The sequence below is a fragment of the Myiozetetes cayanensis genome, unplaced genomic scaffold (genome assembly GCF_022539395.1).
Source record: "Myiozetetes cayanensis isolate MyiCay16 unplaced genomic scaffold, myiCay2020 scf158, whole genome shotgun sequence".
Classification (NCBI taxonomy): Eukaryota; Metazoa; Chordata; class Aves; order Passeriformes; family Tyrannidae; genus Myiozetetes; species Myiozetetes cayanensis.
In genome coordinates this window covers 55433-74066 of record NW_026087248.1, presented here as the reverse complement: position 1 = coordinate 74066, position 18634 = coordinate 55433, and the positions used below count along the sequence as shown (strand labels likewise).

Here is an 18634-nt window from a genome sequence, read left to right as displayed (position 1 = left end):
AAAAAATAACAATTAAATTCAATTGCCTCAAGGTATTTCTTAGAAGGAAAGCCATTTGCAGATCTATTTACCATCTGTAGTGACAAACTTCTATATATCCTAAATATTTCCTTTTTAACCAGTGCAGAATAACTGGAGGCAATTACCTATGAAAATAATTCCATCAATACAGAACTGATTGTATGACTTCAGCACTTAAAAAGAGCACACTGGTTATACATGGTTTATAAACTTGGGATACAATTATGCTATCAGTACTAAAATAAAGCCTAAATCATTCACATAGACTCTTTTAGAGTCCTTGTTTTCCAAATCTGATGGAGATGGTGAAGGTGATCTGAGTTTCTTGTGCTTATATTTAGGGCAGGATGAACTTTGCAAATACCAGTTTCTCCAGTTAATGACAAGCCACAAATCCCAAAGTAGGCATGTAAAGCATCTGAAAGCAGGATGGAAAATGAAAAAGAAAATTATGTTTCTGCCAGGTTGTAACAGCCAACTGTTCCTGGCTTGCAAACCCCCTGAATAATTATAACCAAGGAAAACAAACAGATGCTACATTTTAAACTTAGGATTTGAAATAAGAAAAAAATTTCTGCCCAAAACCTCCAGCATGAAATGACAGTGTGCAAACTCTAAGACTAGTCAGTTTTAATTTATAACAATTCTTGCTCACTAGTTAATTTCTTTTAAATTCTCAGGCCAAACAGCAAAATCATCTGAGGAGCTGTAAATACATTTTTTTCAACAGAATAAATCTTTCCCCTCACCCTGCAACGTGAAGCCTTTTTTTTGCAAATCAAAGGTCAAGTGGATACCTGGCTACTTAGTGGACTGCTGACTATTGAAACACCAAAATTAGCACCAGTAGCCCAGTAGCAAGTTTAGATATATGAAAAAAAATCATTGCTTTCCCTAACTTCCCTAAAGATATGAATTCATGAATTATCTTGATCAGCAGAGATGAGATGCTCTTATTTTCCCATCCCATAGCTCTCCTGCTGCCTATCTTATACCAGTACTAGAGCTTGCTCACTACCCTCCATGATTCAGAAAACATGGAAGAAAACAAATCAAAGCAGGAAAATTGGACACCTTTCTGACATTTTAGCAAATTAAACTAGTTTGCAGAAGTGTTCAGTATACACCAAATCTAGTGCAAAAAGGAGAAAGGACATCCACATGTACTTTTTGGGAGCTTGGAAGAAGAGTAGTCTGGGCAATCTATTAGGTTGGATTATCTGCCCAAGACATCCTAAAGATGGAAAGAGGCTATGACCTTAATGTCACCCTTTCAAATTCTAAACACTTGGTAAGCTTTTGGAGGTATCACTAATTTCATGTCTGACTAAAATAATATTACAAGAAGTTATATGGCTGGAGTCTCTCTAGACAGATACCTCCTGTGAAAGATGGCTTCTGTTTATCAGCATTAACATACAGACAAAAACACATTCAGTAGATATGTTGCCCTTCTCTGGATGTGCTCCAGGACCTCAATGTCTTTCTTGTAGGGAGGAGGCCAGAAGTGCATACAGTACTCAAGGTGTGGCCTCACCAGTGATGAGTACAGGGGAACGATCTCTTATGTAGTCCTGCTGGCCAAACTATTTCTGATACAAACCATTGGCTTGGCTAATGTCAGACAGGGAAAACTCAACTTCAAGAAATATAATGTATTAACTCCTGTGGAAAGCTTCATTGATACTCACTGTGATGGTTTTAACAGCCAGCAGGAAACTAAACTCCAAATAAGACACTCCTTTTCCCCCTGCCCCTTCTGATAATGGAGAGACAATAAGGAGAGATTATAAGTTAAAATAATATTTTACTAAAATCCCAATAACAATGTTGGTATCAAAAGCAAAAAGTACACAAAAAGAAGGTGTTCTCCCCCCCAGCCCAAAACCAATAGAAAGCAGGGACAAAACAAAACCTGGAAGCTAGTTCATCTGAAAAAATGGGTTGTGCAGCTGCTGGCTGAGTTCAGTCCTCTGCAGTTGCTGGAACTGCCACCTCCAACTCTCCGCCGCTCTGTGTGTGTGGGGGGGAAGAAAAACATCTCTGCTGAAGTGCTGACTCAGTCGTACCTCAGAGCTATCCACTTTCAGCACTGTAACGCTGTATTAGTGCTCCAGAGGAAAAATGGGAGGAGGGAAAAAAAAACAGTGGACAGTAGGCGGGACCAAGTTCACCGCAGTTTAAGGGGACAGTCCACTCTGCTTCAGCAACCTAGGCAAGATGGCAAACTTCTGGCTTTCTGCATTTCCTGCTGAAACTGTGCCCCCAATGATGACACGGGTGGTAAAGAATACACAACTTGATCACACTCACATAGTGCTAAACTCCGCCTCCTATCTCTGTAACCAGGACACTCACTAAAATACATACACAAGCCTATTTACCTGTATAGGTATATTTGGTGAGTTTGACCACAAAGTTCTACACTTGTGCAAGACTGGGGAATGAGATGCTGGAAAGCAGTGCCATGGAAAGGGACCTGGGGGTCCTGGTCAGTGGCAAGCTGAATATGAGCCAGCAGTGCCCTGGCAGCCAGGAGGGCCAACTGTGTCCTGGGGTGCATAAGGCAAAGCATCACCAGCTGGCTGAGGGAGGGGATTGTTTCCCTCTGCTCTGCACTGGGGTGGCCTCACCTTGAATATTGTGTGCAGTTTTGGGCACCACAATATAAGAAAGTTATTAAGCTATTAGAGTGTCCAAAGGAGGACAATGAAGATGGTGAAGGACCTTGAGGGGAAGCCATATGAGGAGCAACTGAGGTCACTTGGTCTGTTTAGCCTGGAGAAGAAGAGACTGAGGGGAGATGTCATTGTAGTCTACAACTTCCTCGTGAGGGGAAGAGGTTGGGCAGGCAATGATCTCTTCTCTGTGGTGACCAGTGACAGCACCCAATGGAGTGGCCTGAAGTTGTGTCAGGAGAGGTTTAGGTCAGATATTAGAAAAAAGTTCTTCACCCAGAGGATGTTTGGGCACTGGAACAGGCTCCCCAGGGAAGTGGTCGCAGCACCAAACCTGACAGAGTTCAAGAAGCATTTGGACAATACTCTCAGGCACATGGTGTGATTCTTGGGGATGGTCATGTGCAGACCAGGAGTTGGACTCAATGATCCTTGTGGGTCCCTTCCAACTTGGCTTATTCTGTGATTCCATTGTAACCATAATGCACCTATTCAGCCTGCGTACTCCTCTATTTAAAACTATAAAATATGCAAGGCTTTTCAAGGTTGGAAAACGTAGGTCCAAATGTTTTATTTCACAAGCAGCCTGCAAATACATGGCAGTACACAATCTCACAACTACTGAGCACTGTCTTAAAACCAAAGAAAAATACCAAGTGGATTTATACTTCTAGTGCTGCAGGGGGTGGACAGGACCCCTGCACAAGAGGTGGGTGAGGAAGCAAGTTGATTTGGATTTCTCTTTGCTCAAGAAACCTGCTGTGGCTAAAGAAACACATGCTGAGAGTATGTGTGAGAATAACCACCTTTTGTTCGTCCAGTGGAACCTGCTCCTTTGTGAGACTAAACGGGGAATCTTCTTATCTGAAGAAGATGCCAAAGAAGCATGCCTTCCCACAAGTGGGGGAAGGGAGATGGGGGGTGGGGGTGGGGTAAAGGTAAACGGCTCAGAAAGTAGCATGGTGAATCCCCTAGGATCCTTTGATATGCAAGGCCGGGAGGCCCTGTGGGATTTGTGTTTTGGCCACCCAACTGTGGCCAGTTGCTGCAGCTGTAAGCATCCCCTGAATAAACATCCATTTCTGCTTGAAAGTCAGTGCTTCTGCCCTCTGATTTTACCCATGTGAACATTGGAACTTGCAGTGAAAATCTCATATCTTTTACATTTAGTAAACGTGCATGCTCATTCTCATCCTTTCCCTATCTTTTGTTTCCAATATGCTGTCCTGTGGGTTATTCCTCCACGGGGTGCAGTCGGGTCTCTGCACCCCGATGGTCCTCTGTAGGCTGCAGGGGGACAGCCTGCGTCACTATGGTCTTCACCACGAGCTACGGGGGGGGGAGGGGGGGATGTCACATCTCTGAGTCTTTCCCCTGCTTCCGTGGGGTCCCTCCCATGGGAGACAGTCCTTGATGGACCTCTCCAGCATGAGTCCATCCCTTGGGTAGCGGTTCTTCCCAATCTGCTGTCCCGTTGGTCACTCCTTCATGAGGGTGCAGTCCTTCGTGGCTGAGCTGTACTGACATGGGTCCCCCACAGGGCCACAAGTCCTACCCGGGAAAAACTTGCTCCAGTGTGGGTTTCTGTCTCCATGGGTCACAGGTCTCCTGCAGGACCCTGCTCCATCTTGGGCCTCCCATGGGATCACAGCCTCCTCATGCATCCACCTGCTCCAGCATGGACTCCTCCATGGGCTGCAGGGGGGTCTCTGCACCCCAATGGTCTTCCACAGGCAGCAGGGGCCTCGGCTCTCAGTCTTTCCCCTGCTGGAGGATGGGGGGGGGCCCTTTGATCCCTCCTCCCCCTCCTGCTACACTGATCTTGGCCTCTGCTTGTTATCCCATGTTCTCAGTCCTCTCTTCTCCAGCTGGAATTTCTTCTGTGCAACAGCCCTCTGTTCTTAAATATGGTATCACAGAAGCATTATATTATCACTTCTAATTGGCTCAGCTTTAGCCTGCAGCAGGAAGTCTGTCCTAGAGCTGGTTATCATTGACTCCTCATAGGACAGGGGAAGCTTCTAGCAGTTTCTAACTGAAGCCTCCCCTATAGCTTCCCCCACTATCAAAACCCCAGCCACATAAACCCACGGCAATATCATTTAAAGATTTCCAGTGAGATGAATCATCAGTACATCTAGTAGTTTAAGATAAATTTAAAATTAATTTAAATCTTATAATGATTTATGCTCAAATCTGGAAAAAAATTATTTAGGTATGTATTGTAATAAAATCCCCAGCTCTGTACAACCCTAATGTTTGTGGGTTTAATATTTGTAATAAGTAGCATTAGCATAAGATAGTCAATCTAACCGCTTTTTTCCGGGAAACTTCTGATAGCCTTTCCTGCGTTTGACAACCCTATCTGGATGCTTACCTGTAGAGACTACCAAGAACTAAACAGTAGTCTTTTTGCAATTCACTTTGGTATGTTCCAGCAGCTTCTCCCAGAAGCCACTCCTGTAGCTCCCCTGCTACCAAAACCTCACCACAAGAGCCCAATATAAACAGTACCAAAGGAAACACCAATTTTTTGTCTAGAAGATATGCAATCTTATAAGACATTCAATAAATTGTCAGAGAGAGAAAAAATTTGTCACACCAGCAAAATTTCTGTACATTCTTAAAACAACAATCTAGCTAATCCTTAGTACTCTAGTTCAATCTTCTTGTTCTCTTTCTGTGACCAGCCAGAGCATTAAAGTTAAAAAGTAGCTTACTCTCACAAAAAAGTTTAAGAGACAGGAAGAGCTTGCTCTATAGGAAACAGTAGTGTATGGGCAGGAACACCATAATAATAATGGCCAGTCTTCGCGAGCGAAGATCCGGGGAAGGTCTTTACACCTTCCAGCCTGCGCATTGGATTTTTTAGGTGAGACACAGTGTGCGCGGAACTGAGTCCACCCTTTAATCCTAAGGTTCATCTGCCGGGGCCAAGCAAGCTTGGACGGTGGCAGCGAGGTCCTTAGGACGTAGATGGGTTGCCTTTTTAAGGGCTAACGAGCTCCATCTGCCCGGGAGTGGCCCTGACCGGGAATCGAACCCGGGCCTCGGCGGTGGCAGTGCCGCGCCCTAACCACTAGACCACCAGTGGCTTCAGGAACACCATACACATCAAGCAAACAACTTTATTAGTAGTCTTACCTTCCTCAAATCTATCTCAAACTATCTTAGAGTTTGAGGACATTCTTACATGATTGGGGTTTTAATCATAGTGTTTTTCTTCCTAACCTCATAAGTAAACAGTTCATCAAGAAAAACAGAAATATTTTCTTGAAATGATACTCATTGGTCTACATAATGTACACCAAATTTAGCTAGTCATTAGGAATTCTAAAATGGTTTTCAGGGGAGGAAATGTCATGAGCCCTATATTATCGGTCTGACAAATTGTCAGCTGTTCTTCAAAATGAAATCATGTCATACTGAAATATCTCTGTGCAGATTCTGATCAGTCTCCTCCTTTATTCTAACTATGTTTCTATCATGTTTACTGAGTTTATGGGCTGTTTCTCTTCTCTTTACAAAATGCCACTGAACATTACTACTGGCACAAAGTTTGTTTTCATGTCTTTACAGTATCTCCTTTGAATTCTAGCATATTTTTAAATTGTCAGTTTCCACTTCTAAAATGCAACCAATAACTACTTCATATTGTTGCAAAATGTGGAATATGTAAAATTTTATTAAGAAAGGATGTTTTTTGATGTTTGATCTTTGTATACTTTCAAACCCAATCAGCAAAGAGGGAGATTTAACCTGTGAAACAGATAGCAGCTAACAAGCTCTCAGTGATGTCCAGGTGTTAAAAAAACAAATTACTTGTTGGTAGAATTGCCTTGTTAAGTTTTAGGGCTGGACATGCTTCAGTGATCTAAGACCTAGGGGGAGGTAAACAAAGCTTGGGAAGAAGGATGTACCACTGATTGTGGACACAAGGAATGCAGAATTTATGGACCACAAGGACATTTGGCACAACTCCCAAGATAAGGAAGAAACTAATAAAGCCAACTCAGCAACTGTGATGAAATCAGCTCCAACTGGGTAAAAAGTAATTCTGGCAGGGGGAGATTGTGACGACCGACTCATGGACAACAGATCCAAGAAACTCACCTACCCAAAAGAAGAGGAAGACTGAGCATGTGGACTAATTAGTATGGGAAGCAAGAGAACTATGTAACTTGTAGCAAATGAACACTAATTCCTTTGTATGCTAAAATGTATAAACAGTAAAAAGCTTTGATAGTTGGTGTCATCGATTTGTGGAATACCACCAAGCACCCAAGCTTGCACAACTCAGAAATAATTAATCACTCTCGAGTGTCTAATTATTGGCTTGTTGCACACTTGGTGACAAATCCAATTTTTGTGGACAACAATATATACTATGTATAATTTCTATGTATAATTACAATCTGTAAATCATACTATGTAACTATCTAAACTTTGAGTTTTTTTAAATGCATCAAAGATTTCTGAATAAACTCAAAGGATCAATTTCTTAAGGAAATAAACATTCTGAAATATTTTACCCAGATCCTTTACAAAGATACCCACTGTACAGTGTAATTTTTAATTAGAATCATTAAACACATGGAAAAGCTTGTCCAGCTCTAAATAGACAGTGATACTTTTTTGGTGATAGTCTAAATGACAGCAACTCACTTGTTCTGATGCTGAACAAGGAAAAACTCTATTCCTTTCCCTCTAAATCATGAAAATCTCATATTTTAAGGTTTATTTTTTCCATTATTTGAGGGAGACTGGGGAAAAAAACCTCTCTTGCACTTCTTAGGTGTTTGCTGGAATATATTTGTCACTTAAAAGACACTATAATTTTGAAAAGTAGAATTACCTGGATGGCTATCTGTTGGTGGAGGAGCTCTTTGGTGAACAAACGCACGCAAACCAATATGATTTAAGCAAATGTTCCACTTTATTTACATAACCTAGGCTCTTAAATACCCTCAAGCACCTTCAAACCATTGGTTAAATGTTGTAAATCACTAGGCAAACATGTATCTCTAACCCCCTTATCATTGGGTACAGGCGCTGTGCATGAGGCATGAAATCATTGTCTTTCACCAAAAACTCCTCCTTATTATCTCAATAGTTTACATTCTTGCAGCCTGATATCAATGCCAGTACTTTTCCCACAACCTGCAAGCAGGCCTCTTGCTAAGACAGACTGAGGCCTATTAGTATGGTTTGTTCATGGTGGTTTTTATTAGTTAAGCACTGCAACAGCTATCTGGCCACTTTGCAAATCCACCACCAAGATGATCTTGAGTTGACAGAATGTAATTCCGGTTTCTCTCAAAATGTGTATACTGGAATATGTTCAAGAGCTGAAAAGAAGTTAGAATGTTACAGTAATATATAGACTTGAATATATTTTTAAATATTAAAATATGTCTATTTAGACAGATAAGTAGTGCAATATAGCACTAATTTTTTAAACCTCCTTATCCTGCATTTTTTCAAGATGAAAAAACTTTATAGTGATCTTTGCATATTCTTGTATTTGCACTAACTATCATGACATCATCATATCATGGCTAGGCTTTGCAAACGAAGATTTGAGAAGGGCTCTACCCACACTTGCTACAAGCGCACTGATGGCTAAAAAGGCCAATGCGAGATAGACAAGTCCAGTTGCAGAAGGTACAGCAGAAAGACTCCCCAGGTAATATTGACGAGACGCGATTCTTTCTGCATTGTCTTTTCTCCTCGAGAGTGATCCTGCGTGTGTTACCAGCTATGTAATTCTTCCAAATAACACAAGATAGTTTAAGAAATAAAACCAGGTCAATAATTATCCTGTAGGTTTTCTGTACACTACCTTCAAAGTTGCTCCCACCCAAAAGGAATAGCAGGTGTCTACAGGTTTGTTGGGTCATCCGTGGTAGCCATTTTGCTGTCTCATTATACACCATCTTCTTATCCTGTTCAGTTCTTTTTCTGAAAAAACTTCCTCCAGTTTATCCATTAACACAGTGATGCAATGCCAAAAAATGTAGAGCCACCTATGAGGAAATAGTTGTTTATGCAATGTTTTAAGATACCCAGTTTTTCACTGAAGTCTGTATGATCTTGTCCCAGTTTAAATGAGACAAGGGTCTTTTGCTGAGGATGGATTAGGAGGAAAAGACCCAAACTTCTCTTTCCAAGCAATTATAAATCCAAAATTAAGAGACTTCGATTGAAGGAAAACAAATTATGGAAAAGGGAAAATAACAGCCCTTTATTAAAAGGTATGTGTGTATTAACAGGAACACGAAAAAAACAAGTAAAATAACTAAGTAATACTCCTATACCCACCAATAATCCCCTTCAAGAACAAAACCGATAAACTGGCAAAAGGAAAATAGTTCAATTTCTTGCACCCTTTGGTGCAGTTCCAACCACAGCCAGCAGGGGGCGCTGTCGGGTCACTGGAGATGCAAAATTTGTAATGTCCTGTACCATTCACCAGGTGGCGCTGTTGGATCACTGAAGGAGTAGAACTTGTAATGTCCAGTGCCCGTCACCAGGCGGCGCTGTGAGATCCTTGGTTGCCGCCAGGTGAGGGAGAGGGAAGGAAAACCAACAGCAATAAAACAGAAAGTTCTCCCAATGGAAGAAAACTCACAAACTTAGCTGATTAGGGTCCGTTGTAAGCAGGGCCTGCAGCCAGCCACAGCTGAGCCAAGAGCAGCAACCAAAACTCCCCTCCAACAGGAAAGAGACAAAGAAACCCAGCAGTGTCTGCAGCCCGCATCAGGCTCCCCAGGGCAGAGAGAGAGGCTCCGCTCCCTCTCAGCCTCCACCCCCTTCCAGTCACACCCCCCAGTAGCCCCCCCCCAAGTCCTCCCTCTTCGTTGCTAGGAGACTAAATTCGACCATTAGTGGCCTGGCCGATTTCTTTGTTCACCTGATGGCTCATCCACAGAGCACACGCGGAGAGGAGGGAAAGAAAATTCTTTGCTGAAATCAGAACTATGACAGATCTCAATCAGAATTTTAACTAATATAAATTAAACCAATTAATTACTAAAAAGTATACAACAGGAATGAGTAAATGGTAACGCAACAGAAGACATTTCTTGATGCATTACTTGCACAAGAAAGCTAATGGGAAACCAGCAATCAGACTATCAGACTGAAGCAGAGATGCCAAAGGCAGTCACAGACACAACTCCCCAGAGAAGAAAAACAAACTGAAGGGTAAATGTCTGACAAGTAGTAAGCAACAAACAAAAAAACCCTGCAAATCCCAAAAGACATGATTAATGCTATGAAAAAAAAATAGAGGATTCCAGTTGTTGTAGCAAAAAAACAAATTATGCTTTTAAGGACTTTTTTATTGTCAAGGAAACTGCAAAATAAAATTTGAAATTAGAAGAGAAACTCATATTGTCTGTCTCTGTATCATTGACATAACTTTTAAAAACCCGTCAAAGCTTATTTTTAGTCTATTATCTGTAATTATATAATTACAACCTTGAAGTAAGCTGTTGATATGAGACGTGGGGACCAATAGCCGGTGTTACACTATTATGGCACTAGAAAACCCCATGAAATCTAGGATTACATTTCACTCCGATGTTGAAATGTAGGAGGGATACTGAAGTAATGATGTTTGTTATTGCTAGCATTCTACAGCAACTTATTTAACTACATTTTAAAATATGTAGGGGTATCATTTAAGTTTTTCAAATTTACCAGGGGTCTAGGAACCAGCTGCTGGATGGACTGATTATCTTGATTGGGTGGAAATGAGGAACAACATCAGGCTGTGCTGTTCATATCCATGTGAGTGTCAGTATTTTAACAGTATGTGGAAGGAAAGAGTCTGTTCCTTTAAGGGTATCTCATCAAGGACCTTTTCAATGCAAAAGGAGATAATAAGAAAAGGGAAGAAACCATAAACAAGAAAATACACAGAAACAGAAACCTGATCAAAAAAACAATAAGGGAGGCAGTGACGAGGACCAAACCAGGTCAGTCACTAATTCATACAGATATATGTAGTGTGGGAATATTTATTCTATTAAGATGATCTGATCAAGGACCTTGTCAAATGATGAAAAGGGGGAATCCATAAATAAAACAGAGATGCAAACCTGACAGACAAACATAATGGAAACAAACCTGGTCAGTCACACTAATTGATGGGCTATCAAGAAACCACAGTAAAACTGAGACTTTGCAACTGATAAGGATGCAAACCTGAGGGTCCAGGATGTTGAAGGGGAGGTCAGTGTAACTGTGCAAACAGATGAGGGAATGTGCAGGGGAAGGGGGAGCAGGAAAGAACAAAATGGGAGTAGACAGAAAAGGGTATAAAAAGGACTAGTCATAGAATCATAGAACCATAGAATCATAGAATGGTTTGGATTGGAAGGGACCTTAAAGATCATCTAGTTTCAACCTCCTGCCATGGGCAGGGACACTTTCCACTAGACCAGGTTGCTCAAAGCCCCATCTGGTCTGACCTTGAACACTTCCAGGGGTGGGGCATCCACAACCTCTCTGGGTAAAATGTTCCAGTGCCTCATCACCCTCACAGTAAAGAATTTCTTCTTAATATCTAATCTAAACCTGTTCTCCTTCAGTTTAAAGCCATTCCCCCTTGTCCTGTCACTCCATGTCCTTATAAAAAGACCCTCTCCAACCTTCTTGTAGGTCCTCTTCAGCTACTGGAAGGTGCTATAAGGTCCCTCTGGAGCCTTCTTTTCTCCAGGCTGAACAACCCCAAGTCTCTCAGCCTATCTTCATAGCAGGTGTTCCAACCTTGCAATCATCTGGGTTGCCCTTCTCTGGACTTGTTCCAACAGGTCAATGTCTTTCTTGTGTTAGGGGCCCTTGGGCTGAATGCAGTACTCCAGGCGAGGTCTCACAAGAGAACAGTAGAGGGGCAGAATCACCTCCCTTGACCTACTGGCTGTGCTGTTTTTGATGTAACCCAGGATACAACTGGCTTTCTGGGCTGCAAGCATGCATTGCCAAGACATTTTGAGGTTCTTAACCACCAGCATCCCCAAGTCCTTCTCCCCAGGACTGCTCTCAATCCTTTCTCCACCCAACCTGCATTTGTGTTTGGGATTGCCCTGACCCAGGTGCAGGGCCTTGCACTTGGCCTTGTTGAACTTCATGATGTTCGCACAGACCCCCCTCTCAAGTCTGTCCAGATCCCTCTGGATGGTCCTACCCACGTTGACCTCACCACACAACTTGGTGCCAATGGCAAACTTGCTGAGACTGCACTCAATCTCACTGTCCATGTCACCAACAAAGATGTTAAAAAGTGCTGGTCCCAATACCAACCCCTGAGGAACACCACTTATCACTGGTCTCCACTGGGACATTGAGCTATTGACAACTCTTTGCATGCAACCATCCAACCAATTCCTTATCCACCAAGAGGTCCACCCATGAAACCCATGTCTCTCTAGTTTAGAGGCAAGGATGTTATGTGGGACAGTGTCAAATGCTTTGCACAAATCCAGGTAGATGACATCAATTACTCTTCCCTCAAGAAGTCACATCTAAAATGGCACTGGTCAATACACTTGTCTGATTGAACTCTGCCTGTGAGAATTGATGTACATGCAGGTACCCCAGAGAACATTTCTTAACTATCTCTCTGCATAAACTTTCTCCATATTCCATGTGCATGCGTGCCTCAAGGGCTAAGTGTCAGCTACTGGGGAGACCTGTATAAGTGGATTTGGTGCCAGCTACTGGAGGAGTCAAACCAGGGCTGTAGGTGCCCCTGGGCTATAGTGTCAGTTACTGGAGTAGGTGAGGCTCTTGGCCACTGAGGCAGGAATGAGGTGCACCCCAAAAAAGCAGCTACTGGGAGAGACCAGACTTATTGAGAAAAGTGAGGGGCTCAGCACCAATGGCTGGAGCAGGCTTGCAGGTCGCAGTCCATGTGCCTGGTGCTGACTGCTGGGGTTGGGGGACGCTGATTGTCTGTATTTCCCCAAAAACTCTAAATATATCTACAACCCTGTGACCAATTCTCATTCTACCAAGGATCTTTAAAAGAATCTGTCTGTCCCAGTAATGTTGAGTGACACATATGGACAGAGGGGCCATGCTGGTGCTTGGGGAATTCACAAATGTGCATGTGCTTGTGAGTTTACAGAATGTCATGCCTGTGCCTTCACTAGTGAACTATCTCTAAAAGGTATATGGGTTGTATTTGACAAGGTCTTGGTAGCAGGGGGGCCTTGAGAGGCACATTCTGTGGTGACATGGGACCCCAGAGAGGATTGAATCAGATAATGGGACTCACTTTTGGAATAATCTTATAAGTTCTTAGGCAAAGAAACATGGCATCGAGTGGATCTATCACATCCCTTATCACCCCCAAGGCTCTGGAAAGATTGAGAGGTATAAGGGACCGTTGAAGACTATGTTAAGAACATTAGGTATTGGGACATGGAAGCATTGGGAGGCAAATTTAGCAGAAACCACTTGGCTGGTCAACACTAGGGGATCTGCCAACTGCCCTGGTTCTGCTCAAACAAAACCCCTACACACTGTTGGAGGGGATAAAGTCCCAGTACTACACATGGGGAAGTGGCTGGGGAAGTCAGTGTGGGTTTCTCCTCCCATGAGAAAAGGTAAACCCATCCATGGGATTGTCTTTGCTTAGGGACCAGGGTGTACCTGGTGGGTAATGTGGGAAGATGGGGAGACCTGGTGTGTGTCTCAAGGAGATTTAACTTTGGGGGAAAGATAATCTGTGTTCTAAGTTGTATGTCGCAGGAAGTTGTGGTGGTTTTCCCCCAGCTGGTCTGGGGGATTCTGGAAGAGTTAAAGCTAAGTAGGAACCTTTTTTCAGGGGAGAATTACACCCGGACCTGGAAGATGTAACAATATGGTTTTCCGGTAAAATGTGCTGAGTCATAGTTGACTGACACGCACAGTAAGCAGAGTTATATAACGTTGTTAGCGGCCAATGGAAGGATATTTATGTAATTTGGGGACCAATAAAGAGTTAACATGTGTAGCCTAAAAGTGTATAAAAATAGCAGACATTGTGCAATAAAGTGTTCCAACCTCTGGATCCATAAGGGTTTGTGTCGTGTCCTGCCTCGACCCGTGAAAGAAGTAAAATTGCAAAACAATGAAGAACAAATTCTGGAGGAGCAAGGAGAGTGTGACAATGACCCGAGTCTGGCTGGTGTTGGTGCCCAACAATCGATTCCTTCTCCTGCCCTGAGTACCCATTCCAATGTCTAGGAGCAGAAGCAGGTGTTCAGCAGCAGGCTCCAGAGATAACTAAGGAATTCAACAAATGACCTTGGGGCTTGAGTGAGACAGAAAAGGAGCTGCTAAGAAGTTGCTAACTTCAGAGAAAGGATACCATGCTACATATGCCTGAAACCAGAGGCAATTCTGAAGCAAAAGGACTGTTTATAGTAGTTCCACTCAAGGACTATGTATTGATTAGTTAATTAATAGTAACAGTATGTTGCAGTTCGTTAGTGAAGAGTTTGTATAGTTTGAAAAAAGTGTAGTTTGGAAAATGTGGAGTTGTGTGGAAAATAGTTCCATGCATTCCCCTCTTCCTGTAGTTTGCATATCCCTCTACCAAGTGTGATAAAATGTAACGTTATAAATAAATAAAAAAAAGTTCTCTACCGGATTCAGTTTGGTCCAGCAGTAATGCTTAACTGTGTCTGTGTAGCTTTTTAGGTGTTCACAGCAATAGAATGGAGCCCAAAATCTGGAGGGGTGGAAGAAGACCATAGAATAAGATATGTGCAAGCGTGAGAAATAGATATGGGATCTGAGTATGACGTAAATGGTATGGAATAAGGGGTGGAGATTGTATTGGGTCTGACTGAGATGGTGTTCATTTCCCCGTAGTAGCCCTCACAGTGCTGTGCTTTGCATTGGCAACTAGAAGGGTGTTGATAAGATGCCAGTGTAATCAATTTTTCCAACCTAAACAATTCTATGATTCTATGACATCTGTGATAACATATTTATGAAACAGTAAAAAACACTGCACATCAATTGTGATAGAGGAGGAAGAAAAAAAAGAGCATGAAAAACAACCCCGCAGACACTAAGGTCAGTGAAGAAAGAGAGGGAGGAGCTGCTCCAGGCACTTTTTGGTGTGGAAAAGACCATGATGAAGCATGTTGTCCCCCTGCAGCAAGAGTAAAGGATTATGCCAGAACTGATGTGGATATGCTCTGAAGGAAGCTGCAGGCTGTGGAAAACCCATGCTGGAGCATGCTTATCCTCAAGGGCTGAAGCATGGAGGAAGGACCGGATCTGAATCAGTGAAAAGGTGTGAGGAGAAAGGAGCAACAAAGTGGTATGAATTGTCCATAACCCCCCACTCTCCATCCCCCCTGATCTGCTGCGGTTTGGCTAGTATGGAGTTAATTTTCTTCATAACAGTCCCTATGGTGATGTGCTTTGAATTTGGGACCATAACAGTGTTGATAACACACCCATATTCTTGTTATTGCTGAGGAGTGCTTACACAGAGTCAAAACCTTCTCTGTCTCTCATGCTGCCCCCTTGAGTGATGTCCCAGTTTAAATGAGACAAGGGTCTTTTGCTGAGGATGGATTAGGAGGAAAAGACCCAAACTTCTCTTTCCAAGCAATTATAAATCCAAAATTAAGAGGCTTCGATTGAAGGAAAACAAATTATGGAAAAGGGAAAATAACAGCCCTTTATTAAAAGGTATGTGTGTATTAACAGGAACACGAAAAAAACAAGTAAAATAACTAAGTAATACTCCTATACCCACCAATAATCCCCTTCAAGAACAAAACCGATAAACTGGCAAAAGGAAAATAGTTCAATTTCTTGCACCCTTTGGTGCGGTTCCAACCACAGTCAACAGGGGGCGCCATCGGGTCACTGGAGATCCAAAATTTGTAATGTCCTGTACCATTCACCAGGTGGCACTGTTGGGTCACTGAAGGTGTAAAAAACTTGTAGTGTCTTATTGTAGTCACCAGGTGGCGCTGTTGGATCACTGAAGGAGTAGAACTTGTAATGTCCAGTGCCCGTCACCAGGCGGCGCTGTGAGATCCTTGGTTGCCGCCAGGTGGGGGGGGGGGGAAGAAGGGGAAGGAAAACAACAGCAATAAAACAGAAAGTTCTCCCAATGGAAGAAAACTCACAAACTTCAGCTGATTAGGGTCTGCTGTAAGCAGGGCCTGCAACCAGCCACAGCCGAACCAAGAGCAGCAGCCAGAACTCCCCTCCGACAAGAAAGAGACAAAGGAACCCGGCAGTGTCTGCAGCCCGCAGCAGCCTCTCACCCCGGCAGAGAGAGAGACTCCCCTGTCCCCCCAACCTCCACTCCCTTCCAGTCACACACCAGCCAACTCCCCCGCTTCGTTGTCAAGGAAACAAATCTCTGCCATTAGGGGCTCAAGCCTGTTCTTTTGTTCAACTAATGGGCAATATACAGAGCACACACACATGGCAGGAGGAAAGGAAAGAAAAATTCCTTGCTAAAAAATATGAACTATGACAAGTGACTATGCTGGAGGCACTTGGGAAGTGATGGTCTTTGTCTTCCCAAGTAACTGTTACGCGTGATAAAGCCCTGCTCTCCTGGAGATGACTGAACACCTGCCTGCCCATGGGGAAGCAGTGAATGAATTCATTATTTTACTTTACTTGTGTGAGCAGCTTTTGCTTTCCCTATTAAACTGTCTTTATCTCAACCCATGAGTTTTCTAGCTTTTACCCTTCCAATTCTCTCCCCGATCCCACTGGTGGGGGAGTGAGTGGGCAACTATGTGGGCCTTAGCTGCCTACTGGGGTAAAACCACAACTGGCAAGAAATTACATGAATGTTCCCTAAGTCAAGTCTGTTTTGCCTATGACAGCAACTGGTAAGTGGTGTGGGTTAACCTTGGCTGGCCACCAGATGTCCACCAAGCTGCTCTATCGTACCCCGCTCCTCAACAGAACAAGAGGAGAAAATAATATGAAAAGTTTGTGGGTCCAGAAAAGAACAGGGAGATCACTCACCAATTACAATCATGGGCAAACCACATTCTACTTAGGGAAATTATTTTAATTTATTGCTAGTTGAATAGAATATGATAATAAGAAATTTGAACAAATCTAAAAACACCTTCCCCCACCCCTCCCTTCTTCCCAGGCTCAACTTCATTTCCAACTCATTTACCCCCCCTGCTGCCCCAAGCAGGGCAGGGAAATAGGGTACCACTGAGAAGGTGACCTTGTCAGTGTCCTCTGTGTGTGAGTATTTGAGATACATGCTCAACTTTGTTATTGGTTGAATTCACAAATAGGAAAGCGACAACTGTGTCCCTCAACCTGGGTAGAGACCCCAAGTCCCTGGACTGGGCTTCAGCAACCAGGCAGGCAGGAGTCCTGGGCAACAGCTTCTGGAGCAGGCAACCATTCCTAACATCCCTTAACAATCAACATTGCATGTGTAGGGCATTCTAAAGACTGAATATTGTTTAGAACTACACTATATATAAACTGACCATATTCTATATTAACTTAGACCTGAAAGTGTGGCTATACCACAGGGTAGAATAGTAACATATTAGCTAATGTTAAACAGGTTAGATCAGGCATTAAAAACAAGTGTAATAGTATAAAATTTTGTTCATACTCTTCATTCCAATATATAATCATAGAATGGTTTGTGTTGGAAGGGATCTTAAAGATCATCTAGTTCCAACTCCGTGCCATGGGTACGGACACCTTCCACTAGAACAGGTTTCTCACAGCTCCTTCCAACCTGACCTTGAACACTTCTAGGGATGGGGCATCCATAACTTCTCTGGGTAACCTGTTCCAGTGCCTCACCACCCTCACAGTAAAGAATTTCTTCCTAACATCTAATCTAAACCTGCCCTCTTTCAGTTTGAAGCCATTACCTCTTGTCCTATCACTATATGATATGCAGGCTTATGTCATCAATGAACAGCATATGAATTAGACTGACTTTGAATCTATGAAAAAGAACATCTGAAGAAAACTGAAGAAAACTATGTTCCTAATCAGCACATAGTGGTCTTCCAGAAAGCTTTTTGTGATGAACATATTAACTGGTCTGAGAGCACTTCTTCATCCTTTTTACAGTTATCTTAAAAGTGTGCCCTGTGTGTGTGTCTGTTGGATAGATACTCAACTTTGCTATTGGTTTAAGCTGCGTGCAGGAAAGCAACAGCTCAGTTTCTCAGTCCGGGCAGAGACCCTGGGTCTCCAGGCACACAGGGTTGGGCTCCAGACAGAAGGAAGACATGGGTCGGTGCTACTCTAGGAGGCAACTGCTGCTAAAATCCCTTACCACCTATTTAAAAAAATTAACTGCAGCTTCAAGATTTGAGTCTCCAATGGATACTTTAATCTAGCAGAGTAAATGTTTCTAGGCTTTATTGATATCTACTGAAACTGGAAATTATCAAGTGCATTCCACAAGATCTCTTCAGATAAATCCACAGAATAATAATGGTACATGCAGAAATAGGATGCTCTGTCAGCAAGAGACAAGAACTACAACCAACATGTCTCAACAAAACATTCATGAGGTAAGAATTACAGAATTGATATATTAAGAGCCCATCTGGTCTAATATTAAGGTGGAGAAGATGGCATCATATTCTGTGGCATGTTTTGGATTTGCACCTCTTCTTCCCGCTTCCTTAAAACCAGAAAAGAAGGAAAAGCATGACATAGTCTGAACTTCTTACAGCATTTTGCAATTTCAGTCTTTATAATGGGTATAGAACGTGTTAACATTCTTACCATGAGATTCCAGTCCAGCTCCTTGTGCCAGACCATTATCATAAGACTAAAGAAAAAATCCACAAACCAGTTACTTAAGAAGCAAATCACTTTTACAGACATTATAATTTATCAGTTTATTAGAAAAATTAGAAAAATTATTATCAGACCATCCCACATTTTAATCT

The 18634-nt window shown here is 42.7% G+C and overlaps 1 non-coding gene and 1 pseudogene across 1 annotated transcript; both read right to left on the bottom strand.

Moving 5' to 3' along the window:
• Window positions 1-278: 278 nt before the first annotated feature.
• Window positions 279-18634, bottom strand: part of LOC126637653 (geranylgeranyl transferase type-1 subunit beta-like) — a 37003-nt pseudogene continuing 18647 nt past the window's right edge.
• On the bottom strand, window positions 5722-5794 carry TRNAG-GCC (transfer RNA glycine (anticodon GCC)). The gene has a single exon. It is a non-coding gene; the product is annotated as a tRNA-Gly (tRNA).